This window comes from Pinus tabuliformis, chromosome 7 (genome assembly GCF_031772625.1).
Source record: "Pinus tabuliformis cultivar Carrire ecotype Pingquan chromosome 7, CPIR1, whole genome shotgun sequence".
NCBI classification, from domain to species: domain Eukaryota; kingdom Viridiplantae; phylum Streptophyta; class Pinopsida; order Pinales; family Pinaceae; genus Pinus; species Pinus tabuliformis.
Genome location: NC_142293.1, coordinates 156513121 through 156527445, shown reverse-complemented (window position 1 = coordinate 156527445; position 14325 = coordinate 156513121).

Below are 14325 nucleotides of genomic sequence, written 5' to 3'. Positions count from 1 at the left end.
CAATTAGACGAAGGAGCAAAGGATTTATTGGTCTCAGCTTCTGCTTGAAAGGGATGGTGTCTTTCTCTAAAGGGATTTTATGCTGGATGATCTTTTTGTCATAAGTTTTCAAGTCACTATATTCCCAGGCAAAGAAATCAGCAAATTGCTTCATTAAATTGCAGTATTCAGCGCTTTGGGTAGCAGATAGATGAGTGGATAGATTTATGTATCTGGGCTGATCTAAACTCCCTATATAATGCTTACAGACTACAGATTGGTTTTCTTTTTGGGCAGCCTTATAAGGCACATCATTTTGGTCAAACAACTTTTCTAATGGAACCAGACCCTTAGGTATATGATTGCTGGGCAATTAGACAATGCTATCTTTACCAATTCTGTTTTTTAGATGGGATTGGGGACTTTCTTCCAAGGCTTCATTCTCTTGGTCAATTTTCATTTCAGAAAATTCATCAATAACTTGCAGAAATCTATTCACTTCATCATCATCTTCAAAAACTTTCCAATGCTGGACATTATCAGGCATGGATGGTCTATATTTCATCTGAACTTCATAAACTAGTCTGGGAGGCATGGGAGGGATAAACATGCTAGCGAACACAGCGAGGGAATCAGCAAGCTGATTTTTGGCTCTAGGGATATATGAGATACAAAAATTATCAAAAGAATCTTTGAGTCTCCATACCTCGTCTCTATATGCTTTCAACCTTGGGTGCTTTGCTTGAAATGCTCTGTTTACTTGTTGAATGATAAGATCAGCATCTCCAAACACCTTTATGTTCCTGATTCCTCTGTCTTTGGTTGCATTAAGGCCCAATATCATAGCCTCATATTCTGCTATATTGTTTGTGACATGAAAGGATAGCTTAAAAGACAGATGTGTGCTTTCGTTTTCTGGAGATATCAGCACCAACCCTGCTCCTACAGTTTCCCTGGAGCATGCTCCATCAAAGAACATCTCCCAAACCTGACTTCCTTGCTCTCCCTTGGCCTAGATTATTGGTTTCTTGATCTGTATTGAGGCCTTCTAGGATTCTTCAATTTGGAGAATACAAGCTCCAAAGTCAGTGTCCACAACATAAATGGGATGATTGGAAGGATTCTTCACATAAATGATGATGTATGCTAGCTATGCTTCTCTGTACAATCTCCTACTTTCTCCTCCAAAAACTAGGATAGTGGCATAAGATAGATCATTCTGTAGTGTCCCACCTAGTCTCTTAATCCATCCTCTAAACAACAGCATGCCAAACTTAGGAGGGACATCTGCTACCATAATATCCATCATCATACTCTTCATGGGCAGCTGAGTTAGGGTAATGGCCAGGTCTTTGATTAATCCTAGTCATTTTACCTTCCTTGAATCAAATGAAAATAAGTCATGATATGGTCTAGTAATGTCAAGGCCTAACTCTTCCATGACATCTTTTGGCATCAAATTGTGGCTGGCCCCCGTGTCTACCAGGAAATTATGGAGGATTTTGTCATGAATGGTCAAGGAGACATAAAATGATGGAGAATTATTATCAGCAGGTTCAATCACGGGGTTAAGCACAACTGCAGGCTTATCATCTTGCAAATTGACATAGTCAGTGGAGGTTTGTGTGGCTTTGAGTTCAAGAGCATAAAGGATAGGCTTTCTGAAAACTTCACTCTTTACAAGTTCTAACAGAGGAATAGATATTTTTAACTTCTGGACTTCTGATTCAAAGCTGAAAGGGGAAGGGAACTTATCAGGACCTCTTACCTCTTGAGCTGGTGCTTTGAGGATGACTGGATCAGCTGCTGGCTTCTTCTGTTTGATATTCTGCTGCTCTGTTTGGACAACAGCTCTTTGGGTAGGGTTCTCCTTGACATTGTTTGCTTTTGACGTCAGGTTATATCTTTGTTGTTCACCAGTCTACAGAACAGCCTCTCTGTCCCACTCTTGACTAGTTTGCTCCTGCAACAATGATTCTTCATATGCAGTCAATGTAAAAAAGGCAGCACTCCCTTTATCCTCCATGCAATGAATTTCATCCTCCTCTTCAAACTGTTCCTCCTCCATGACTACATTTTGGAAAGGAGCCTTAACTCTTTGTTCTTCACTTGCTTCTTTACCCCTTTGAATGATTTGCAACTACTCATTTACTCTTCTAGATGGATTTGGATTTCTTGGAGCAAATGTGTTTTGAAACCTTGTTTTCCCAGAACTCTGCTCAACTTTCAGCTTATATATCTCAGCAGCCAATGACTCTATCATTTTAGTCATTTTATCTAATTTGGGTTATGAAGATGAAGCGGAGGAAGAAGAAGCCTCATCTCTCTGCCTTCCTCTATCAGCATGAGTTTTAACATTTTCTGCAGCCATGATATTTGATTCCACCTCCAGGGTTGCGTCTTGCATATCAGCTAGAGTGGCACATCTTCTTTCTCTTAAAAGCAGGCAGAAATCCAAGTCAAAAGCATTAGCATAAGTGAGTTTGGTGGAGGTGGGGGTAGGCTTCACTTTAGCTGGTATCTTACTATACATACGGTTAAATCTTTTATTAAAATCATGAAATGATTCCCCATTCTCCCTCTTTAGGTTACCAAACTCAGTATGGTAATAGAGCAGATCTTTTCTATCCCCCCATTGCTTCAGGAATGCATCATCTAATGCTTCAATGTCTGCTATGGACCTATGGGGAAATTCTCTAAACCACTTCCTAGCCTCTCCATCAAGGCTCTAGACAAACACTCTCATCCACACATCATCTTCACTGATATCTAAGTTATCAACATAACTATAAAAATATTCAAGGTGTTCTTCAGCTATTACCCCCTCTATACCAATGAATTTGGGCATATATTTCTGATATTCTCTTGCAAGCATGGCATTCAGAGGAACGGGCAAGACCAGGGGTCCATACCTAGCAGCTATAATTCTTTCCATCTTTGTGGGAGCTTGTTGACCTACCATGACTGAGATAGGTGGAAGGATACTGGCAAAATGAATGGTAGGAAGTAACGAAATAGATAACAGACACAAAGGAATATGATGCACTGTATGGGAGGCTTTCTTTGGACTGAGATCCAAAGGGGAACTGACTGAACAAGGAGCTCTATGAATCTCTGAAGGTAGTTCTTCACTAACAATGCTAGGCTCAAAATCTTCAAACTATATATCCTCAGCTATAACCTTCTCCTTCAGAGATACATAAGATTTCGTAGGCTTACCTGATCCTGATGCTCCTTTCTATGATGTTTTCTTCTGCTTAGCAATCTTCTTAGGGTCAGGCACTAGATCAACTGGTGATTTCTGAGGATTTCTCCAGGTATTCCTCACAAACTGAGCCAGAACTGTAATGTGGAGTTTCCACTAGGTTGGTTCTCCAGTAGAGTTGCCAGATAAATGATTACAACCCGAAATGTGTCAAGACGTTGTCTATCATCAAAGCATGGAACTGTGTTGTTCTCCCAAGGAAGATGAGCTTCAATCTCCTCTCCCCGGCAACGGGGCCAATCAATGTTATCACCCCAAGAAACACTCCTAGGTTGTAGCTCGGAGATGTTCGGGAACATTACAAACTCAACTCAATGTTAGAAATGGATGAATGGAAGGAATGATGCTTATTCAAGCCAGATAACCACTCCTACTTTGCTTGACTCCAGACATGCGTGAACACCCCCAGACTACAAGGCTTTAGACCACCAATTACTCATAGTTTAAGGATTGGGTGAATATGGAGAATACTGACCACACCAGCAGATGCACAAGACCTTGTGATGGCCGGCTGCAACCAGTAAAAAGGTCTGCAAATCTAATTCCCTAGTGTACAGACAGGATGACAACTCTCTGTCACTAAGTGAAAAGAAACCTGATTAACACATTCACTGATACATGCAAGATTTAAACACAGAGGTAGGATGACAGCTCCTCTAATGCTAAACATCAAGAGTTCAGGAAAAATGCATATCAAGCACAGCCTAGAACAGAATAGAAATGGAAAGTGAGCAATTAACAACAAAAGAAGCTTGTATTAGCTGAAAATGAAGACGAGACGCTGCAAGTATCAAAGCAGTTACAGTCTCCAGAAGTTGAACCTTACATCAAAAGAACCATCAATCCTGAATACATCTATTTTCTGGGTATATAAAGAGTTTCATTACAAAGGAATTCTATCATTCTCGGTGTGGAGGGGTCATAATTGACCACCAACCACTTTAACTGCCTGATGGAGTTTCTGGTGCAATTTTCCTACTTCATTGAACAAATACGATCTTCTCAGATGCTCTGATGTCCTTCTCGGGCAGGTGGACTATCGTATGGATGAAATTCCATAACTGCTAAATGCATTTAATTGCTTGAGGCTTATCCTTTTTCTTCTCGGCCATCCTTCGTGTTGAATGCGGTTGTTGAGGAGCTACTGCACCGAGTACTGGATGTTGGACACCTTTGTCCTTTTGGGAGTATGGAATGGTTATGGACATCGATAGTCAAGTCGGATCGAGGGGAAGAATTTCCCATTGGATTGGGCAGATCGACGCAAGATACGGCTTGGCGGGGACTATTGGGAAGGAGAGGCGGAAGATGATCGCAGGCCATTGGATCTCGGGTGAGCAGATCCAACGGTCACCGAGTCCTGAAAATGCACGGAGTTTATCAGGTGGGATGAGCGGGCTTGAGTGGTAAGCAGTATTGCTCGCACTGCTATTGAGGGTCGGGTGGTAATTGTATGAGGAGAAGTGCTCCCATTCACCACATGATGTGTGGCAGTGGGGAAACACGGAAACCACTTTTTATCGCGAGTTAACATGCAGTTGGTTCGCGAGAGCGGGGAAAATGATCACTGTCCAATCGTGGCGGAGGTGATCAGACGGTGTAGATTTGATTGCATGGTTTTCGCTTGATATTATGGGAAACGTTTGGGTCGGGGGTAGTAGAGAGCAGCATTTGTGAAGGCGGGTGGTCGTGTGGATGTGGGCTTTTATAAGGTTTTGTGTATTGATGCCCGGGGCTTTGAAAAGAGCTTTTTAATATGATTTTCAACATAAGCACGGGAAGTTAAGACAAAAGGAGGTTGAGAGAGGTAGAGGGGAAGGTGAGGGTAACCATTATAAGCCCCTTTTTGGAGCATGACCATGGACAAAGTGGCCCCCAGCTTTAGAAAATCCTGATTATGTGGCAGAGCTAACACCTTCTACCATACCTTTACCATGAAGTATTCGAAGGTGCTTCTCTCCAATATGTCCAAGCCTTTGATGCCACAACATGGTCTTCTCTCCAAGGACCATTAGATTTTTTGCTCCACTTTTAGGAACCATAGAACTGTTGCACCCATCAAGAACAGTGCTACCTTGCAGCTTGTACAGAGTTCCAGTCTGAACTCCCCACATCAATACCAGTGCTCCCCAAACCATCTTTCAGGTATCCTTTTTGAACACTGTTTTTACACCTGCATCATCCAACTTACTTATAGAAATCAGATTTCTGGCTAATGCAGGAATATGCAGAACACCCAGCAGTGTTCTAACCCTTCCACCTTGCAACTTCAACTTTAATTTTCTGTGACCAACGATTTTAGCCTTCCTATCATCCCCTAAGAAGACATCACCACCATGGTATTTATCATACTCGCAGAACCACTCTCTATGGGGAGTGAAGTGAAAGGATGCACCTAAGTCAATCAACCATGCCTCATGATCCACATGTGTACTTAAAGAAGCCAAGTACACATTTCCACCTTCATTTAAGGTGGTTTTTGCCTCTGTAGAAGCAACATCATCAGATACCTTTCCTTTATCAGGAGCTTTAGATTTACAATCCCTTTTGTAGTGTCCTTCCTTTCCACATTTCCAGCACACCACCTTTACAGGTTTTCCTGGAGATTTAGATCTCCCTCTAGATTTAGATCTCCCACTCTATGACTTATTTTTGTTTTTGTTCTAGGACTGTCCTCGTACAAACAAGGCATCACCATTCTGGCTCTCCATATTTTTCCTTCTCATCTCCTCCGTCAGCAAGGATTAGACTATTTCATCAAACTGCAAGGCAGTTGCATAGCTACCTATTGCAATAACCAGACTATCCCACGAATCTGGTAGAGAACACAACAAACTAATGCACTTATTTTCATCTGAAGTTTTAATATCAACAGACCCTAATTGGCTTACCACAATATTAAATGCGTTCAAATGCTCTATCACCGAGTCTCCATCTTTCATCATCAGGTTATACAACTTTTTTCGCAGGAACAGTTTATTCACTAGAGACTTAGATTGGTAAAAAGTCCCTAACTTGTCCCAAAAAGCCTTCACCGTAGCTTCCCTTGATACATTCAACAATACTGAATCTGAGAGACACAATCGTATTGTGCTCTTTTCCTTCTGATCCAACTTCTTCCATTCTTCATCGGACACTCCCATTGGTTTAGTACCCGGATCTACCACGATCCACTGATCTTTATCCACCAACAGATCCTCCATCTGTAGTTTCCACAACTCAAAACTCCGACCATTAAATTTCTCGATCTCTATCTTTCCACTGCTTGCCATCTTATTTCACCACCAGAATAGATCTCGTATATCTCCCACTGAACAGGGTCTACCACAGGCCCGAGCAAAACCCCTCAGCAACAAAGGCATCCCCTTGAAGCCAAAACATCTCTGATACCAAATGTAGGTTTTAACCCCGTACAGAAATTACCTGCATACGAATTCTAAAACACAGAAAATAAACAATGCGAGAGCATAACACATAAAACACATATACACAGAGATTTTCCCCTGGATCCCAAAACCAGGACTACCAGCTTGATTTTTCATTATGTTCCTTTCAATGTTACAATACATATTTATACATGCCAAAGTGTCCAATACCATGGACCGAAAACCATAGGTAGGTTCACCTAAACTAATATAGGGTCCAAAAAAAAAAAATTCCTGGGGCGCTGCCTCGAACACCGTAGACGGGGGCTACCCACCCCCCTCAAACCTCCTAAACAGGGGGGCTACCCACCCCCCTCAAACCTCTAGTCAAGATTGGATTCTTAAAGAAAGAGTTGTGCCCAATCTCCCATGATGGCCTGATTATAGATGGGTTCAATAGAGCTAAATTGTATGAAGTTCCGTGTGTCACTGTTTCGACCTTCTGCCCTGAAACCGATACCCAAAAAACTATAGTCCATCGTATTTCTATCATTATTTACAAAATTTGAATCCAATGCTTAGAGAGAAAGTTATGATGATTTTTCTGAGGTCACATGTTTGACATGGAATTTGGGAGCCTGCAAAAACCCTAACTTCCTCAGATCATATCTCCAAAACTATAGAGAACCAAAATCTGAAACTTGGTAAAGAGGTGCATCAAGAGTTCGGATCAAATTAGTTTTAATTCATCTTCTGAAGCTTCGTAGGAAAAATTTTATAGCACAAATTCTACAATGACCTGTTTGAAGCAGCGAAATTCTAGAATCCAAGGCTCTAAACTTGCTTCAAAATAGAGCTTCAAACACGATCATAATTTTGTTCCCAAACTATACCCCCACAAAACATTAAACTCCCTACAATATGTCCTAATTTAGAAGCTCATGAGGGCCAAAAAATTACAGATTTCTTCTCACAAGATAGTTCGTTGAAAAGTGCTAGTTAGAGAAGGATATGAGGGTCACTATTTATACAAATTTCTTGAGTTGGTAGGGTCCTCAACAAGTGAAAATTGGAGGGATTTTAGGAGCATAAAAAATTATTAATTATTGACTCTTCAATGACCACAACCAATGATGAGTGTCATGCCACAACCCCATGGGGTTTTAGCCCCCTAACCTAGGTTACTAACTTCAAACTCAAATAATTCTCAAACTAGGAAGAACTACGTGGCATTCCATATATCAACGAAAACATCTCAGTGAATAGAATCCATATAGGAGATCCTTGACTCAGAATAGGATGTGTTGTCAAGTTAAAATTCCCATGTAACATCGAGGTAGTCCCTAGTGCTACTTGGGTTGACATCAATGACAACCACTAATCAACACAACAATAATAAAAAGGGGGCTACACTAATAATAACAATGAGGGAATACACTAGTATTCTAGGAACCCAACCCAATATACCCCTTTGTCATTTATGGCAACACAAGTACTCCCCTTGTGATCATGACACCTCTTCCTACTACCTTCTCTCCCCCTTTGTCATCAATGGCAAAGGGTAACTCCCCCCTGAAAGACTGGCATCCTACAAACCTGTACACACCTCCACTCCCCCTTTCTACTTAGTTAGATAAGAGAAAGATTCTAATGAGAACTTGGGAGAATCCCAAGCTTTGGGTGAAGATACTCAAATGCTTCACGAGGTAATGGTTTGGTAAATATGTCAGAAATTTGTTTCTTTATGCCAACATATTCAAGCTTGATATTGTTTTCAGCAACCTTCTCTCTCATGAAATGATATTTGATCAGAATGTGGTTTGTTTTGGAATGCATCATAAGATTCTTGGAGATACTGATGGCATTGATGTTATCATATAATATGGGAATAGGCTCATCAAACTTGACTTGAAGATCTTGCAAAGTTTGCTTCATCCAGAGAACTTGAGTACAACAAGAAGTTGTTGTGATATATTATGCTTCTGCTATGGATAACGAGATTGAAGACTACTTTTTACTTAACCATGAAACAAGGCAACCACCAAGATAGAATGTTGCTCCATTGGTACTCTTTCGATCATGAACATTTCCTGCCCAATATGAATCTATATAATCTTGGATATCTAGATCATTTCCTTTGGGATACCATAAACCATATTCTATTGTTCCTTTAAGATATCAAAGAATTCATTTGACGACAATAATATGATATTCTTTTGGTGTTGCTTGGAATCTTGCTACTTGTCCAACTGCCTTCATTATGTCTGGCCAAGAAGTTATCACATATAGAAGACTCCCAATTATAGATCTATACAACCTATAGTCCACATGATTTGATGAATCTTCTAAACTTAACTTGCAACTTGTTACCATTGGGGTAAGGATTGGCTTGCAATCTTCCACCTTGAATTTCTTAAGCATTTCCTTGTTGTACTTGGTTTTATATATAAATATTCCTTTACCCTGCTAAGATATCTGAAGCCCTAAAAGGTATGTCAGCTCACCATGTAGAGACATTTCAAACTCACTTGCATCTTTGTGGAAATTTTTTTACTTAATCTATCATCATTGCTTCCAAAGATTATATCATCCACATATACCTTGATAATTGTTAGATTATCTTGATCCAATTTCACATAGAGATTGTTGTCGATGCTTCCTTTCTTGAATCCTTGTTGATGTAGATATCAATCAAGATGAGCATACCAAGCTCTAGGAGATTTTTTTAGACCATATAGTGCCTTTTTTAATCTACAGACATAGTCTTCCTTGTCAAAGAGTAGAAAACCTTTGGATTGTTCAATGTATACTTCTTCTTCCAATTCACCATTTCGAAAGGCTAACTTAACATCCATTTGGTACACCATGAATTTTTTTGAGCATGCATAAGCGAGAAACATCCTGATAGTTTCCATTCTGGCAACGGGAGAAAATGTTTCTTCAAAATAAATTCCTTCTACTTGTGCATATCCTTTGAAAACTAATATTGCCTTATTCCTTGTAACATCTTCGTCCTCATTCAATTTGTTTCTAAAGACCCATTTAGTTCCAATAACATTTTTATCCTTTGGTTGTGGAACCAATTCCCAAGTGTCGTTCTTCTCAATTTGATCCAGTTCTTCATTGATAGATGCTACCCCATGTGCATCTTGATTAGATTCCTCAAAATTGCTAGGCTCAAAAGTTGCTAAAATAGCAAGGTGGGCTTGCTGTGATGAATGAAGTTGTTGACTTCTTATGGTTCTAATTCCTTCATTTATGTTGTCGATGATTCGATTTGATGAATGATTATTTTGACACCATTATTTTAAAACTTTTAGAGAACTTTCTTGTACATCCTATTGATAATTTCTTATTTCCTCTTGGTTGATTGTTGTTTAGTTATTTGATTGGCCTTGTTATGGAGCTTCTTCTTCATCCTTTATAGAATTTACCTCAGGGCCCTTAGAAATGATCTCATCGTTATCCTTTAGAACACAGCCTTCATCAAAAGTAACATTTATGCTTTCAACTATTTGTTTTTGCCTGAGATTGTAGCATCTATAAGCCTTTCTTTTGTGTGAATAACCAATGAAAATACCTTCGTCAACCCATGAATCGAACTTGCCCAATTTGTTTTCTTCTCTTTTGATGTAGAATTTACTTCTAAATATTTTGAAGTATTTGATGTTAGTTGGTATTCCCTTCCATAGTTCATATGGAGTCATGTTACAATTGTTCCTGAGAAGGCCTCTATTTATAATGAATACGGCTGTATTGGTTGCTTGAACACATAATTTATCATCCTATTTTGAGTCATTTAGCATTGTTCTAGCCATTTCCTGTACGGTTCTATTTTTTCTTTCTGCAACTCCATTCTGTTTTGGTGTTCTGGTTGTTATGAATTTCCTTTTTATTCCATTTTTGTCAGAGTATTACTGATATGCTTTGGACGTGAATTCTCTGCAATTATCTGATCTTAGACTATTGGTATTCAAATCGGTTTAAACTTGGAAGTGGACCCAGATATATAGTCCAGGAGGGACGAACTCCATCAACAATTTATTTTGTTTTCTTCTTCTATTTCTATCGTTATGTTATTTGTTACTCTTAAGTTTATATTTATGGCATATTAATAATCAGTTTCCCTCTTTTGTTCACACTTATGCAACCTTAGTTAATGTTGATAAGGTTGTGCAAATAATCAATCCCATAATATTTCAGATCATATTTTGGTATCAGAGTGAGGTTGATCATGTTTAAGCAAGATATTTTCCAATGTGAATGTTGACTAGATATAGGTTGCGATGTGGAGAAGGGAAGCTTGAAGAGGCCAATCCAGAGAGTCATTCGAAAGAAGGAGGGTGAAAATGAAGGAGAAGCTCTTGAACCCAAGTCAAATGAGTATTTTTAGCAGATGTTCCTTAATATGAAACGAATGATGGCAGAACTTTATGAATACGAGAAGACCAGAGAGGTATTGTCGTCTTCAAAAAGTACAAAGGAGAGAAAGGGTAAGGAGAAATTTGATGGTGATGAATCTCCTCCTTCTCCATCTTTGTCTTCTAAAGGCACAAAAAAGGACAAGAAGAAAGCTCATGGTAATGAACCTCCTTCTCCTCCATCTTCTTCTTCTTCATCTTCTGATGATTCTAGTCAAGATTCCGAATCAAAGAAGAAACATAAGAAATCTCCTTTTTTGAAGCTTGATGTTAAATTTGAACTGCCCATATATGATGGTGAAATGAATCCTAAAAGGTTAGATAATTGGATTAAACAACTTGAAGTTTACTGTAGAAATCATAATAATGTTGATGATTATGCAAAAATTTAGTTATCTACACTTAGAATGGTGGGAACAACTTTGATTTGGTGGGAAAGTAAAACAAATTCAAATTTAAAGCATAAAGGTAAAATTATCTCTTCATGGTCTAAGTTTATTAAAGCTCTTAGAAAGAAGTTCTATCATTTACGATATCTGAAATAAGATGTAATAAATTGGTAGCATTTGAGGCACAGTAAACAACAGAGTGTGCAAGAGTTTACGCAGGAATTTAGGAAAAAGGCATTAGCACTTGATATTCCATTAAACACATGGGACACTTTGTTAATGTATATTGGAATTTTTCATTCTTATTTACAACATAAATTTCTTATGTTTAATGAAACTGACTTTGATCAAGTATGCATGCAATCCATTCATATTGAATTAGGTGGTAGACCTTTTCAGTGGAAACCATTCAAGCAGTCAAAACAAAAAGACTCCAAAGAAGGCAAAGGAAAGGGTAAGTTGAAAGGAAAGAAATCGATGACAGAAAAGAAAGAAGGGGAAATACCTACATGTACTAATTGTCATAGGCTCAGACATGATGAGTCCAAGTGTTGGATGCTTCATCCTAAAATTAAGCCAAAGAGAAGGGTGAAATGAAAGAGAATGTTGTTGTCCAACAAGATTTGGGATCTGACTCCAATGATGAACATAAGATGACTCCAATGGGTCTAATAGGTATACTTTATAAAGCTAGTTCTAGTTCTACTTACTCTACATCATCTTGAAAAACTAATAATGATATTGATGAAAAGAAAAGGGTTGAACTTTTTCACATAAGGATTATTTCTAAGCACAATAACATAGACACATTATTTGACAGCGGATCACAAGAAAACTTAATATCTGAGGAACTAGTAAGGAAACTGGAATTGGAAACTAAAAATCATCCAAAACCATAACCTTTAGGATGGTTGAAAGAAAACACTAAGATGCATGTCACAAAACAGTGTCGTTTAAGGTTTCCAATTATAGCTAATTTTGTTGATGAAGTTGAGCTAGATGTTATTCCTCTGGATATATGTGGAGTTGTGTTGAGTAGTCCATATCTTTATGATCGACATGCTATTTTTCATAGAAGGGAGAAAAAGTATCATATTTTTAAGAACGAATTGAATACATTGTCAGGGCACACAAAAATAAGACAATTTGGATTTAATCAATGTCATTCATTTGAAAAGGTTAATAAATTCAAGTAAAAGGTATTTTCTCATGATTGTTAAAAAAAACCTAAAGACAACTATGATGCTTTTCAAGGGTGTGATTCTTAGTTTAAGGAAAAATTTGTTGAAATGGTAGATTCTTAGAAAGAATTGTTTAAAGAACCAAAAAGTCTCCTTCCAAAATGAGAAATACAACATGAGAATAAATTACTATATGTTGCACCTCTTCTGAATATTAGCATGAATAGTATATCAGTCATTAAATGGGATTTATGAAATGGCTATCATCAGGTGTGTATTGCAGAGAATGATTTTTTCAAAAATGCATGTAAGACTAGACAGGGGATTGATGAATGGTTGGTTATGCCCTTTGATTTATGCGATGCTCCAAAAACTTTAATGAGAATGATGAATGAAGTGTTTCATTATTTTCTTGATAATTTTGTCATAGTCGATCTGGATGATATTCTTTCTTTCAGTTCAAGTTGGCAAGATAGAAGTTTCATGGGTGCAGATCAGTATTGGAGGAATTTTTTTTTCCATCTCTCTTTTATTGCATCACCACCTCATTCTTTAACAATTTTTAAAGCCTAATTTTAATGGGGAGTAAAACAAAAAGAAGCGTGTGAAACTTTAAATCAGAAAATTGTAACAACTCCACCAGACCTTCAACTACCTTTTGAAATACAAACTGATGCTAATAGGTATGCAATGAGTGTAGTTTTGTTTCAGAAAGAGAAGCCTATTTGTTTTCATTTCAAAGAATTTTCTAAAGAAGTTTTAAACTATCCAACTAATGATAATAAATTATGTGGTATAATGGAAAATATTAAACAATGTAAACATCATTTAATGGGAAAAGAAACAGTGATTCAAATATATCATCAACCACTTCAATGCCTTCAAACTCACACTAAGTTGCAGAAGTCTCAACATTATATATGGATGGGTTTTTTGCAGCAGGTCCACTTAGTAATCAAGTATAAGGAAGGTACAACAAACAAAGTAGTTGATATGATGTCAATATTTTCTTTGAATATTTCGATTATTCTGCAAAATAGGTCTTTAGCACATGAACGTTATGTAGAACAATATACTATAGATATTGCTTTCAAATATATTTGTGAATTGCTAGCTCATGGTGCTCACGTGGAAGAAGTAAATTACCATGTTCATAACAAGTTATTTTACCATATTAGCAAGTTGTGCATGCCGTAGGGAGAAAGAACAGATGTGATTAGAGAAATATTTTCTTCTCGTGTTTCAGGGCATGTCGGTACATGAAAGGCAGTGGCACAACTACAAAGGTTTTGCTATTTTCAGAAGCTGAATGGAACAGTTCAGAGGTTCAAAATATGCCATGAAAAGCATCGGAAGGTTCATCACTTTCATGTTGGTGATCAAGTATGGATTCACATCAGTAGGGTAAGGATGAAAGGTGAAGGTAAAGGAAGGTTCATACTTTCATGCATGGAGATATCAAGTATCATTGAGTGAGATTTAAAGGCATGAATCCAGGTAAAGTAAGGTGGATGTAGATGAAAAGGGTGAGGGATTTCTACCCTCACCTCATTTCAGCTTAAAACCAAACTTTTGGTGGTCCAAAAGCTTCCACTTGAGAGGAATGATACAGTAGGATCTCTAGTTTCTATAAGATGAAAGGTTTCTGTTGTTTCCAGAAATAATGCCAAGCAATAGAGCCCGTCCTTCTGAATCCAAAAGTAATTTAAGTTTCTCAATCTAGTC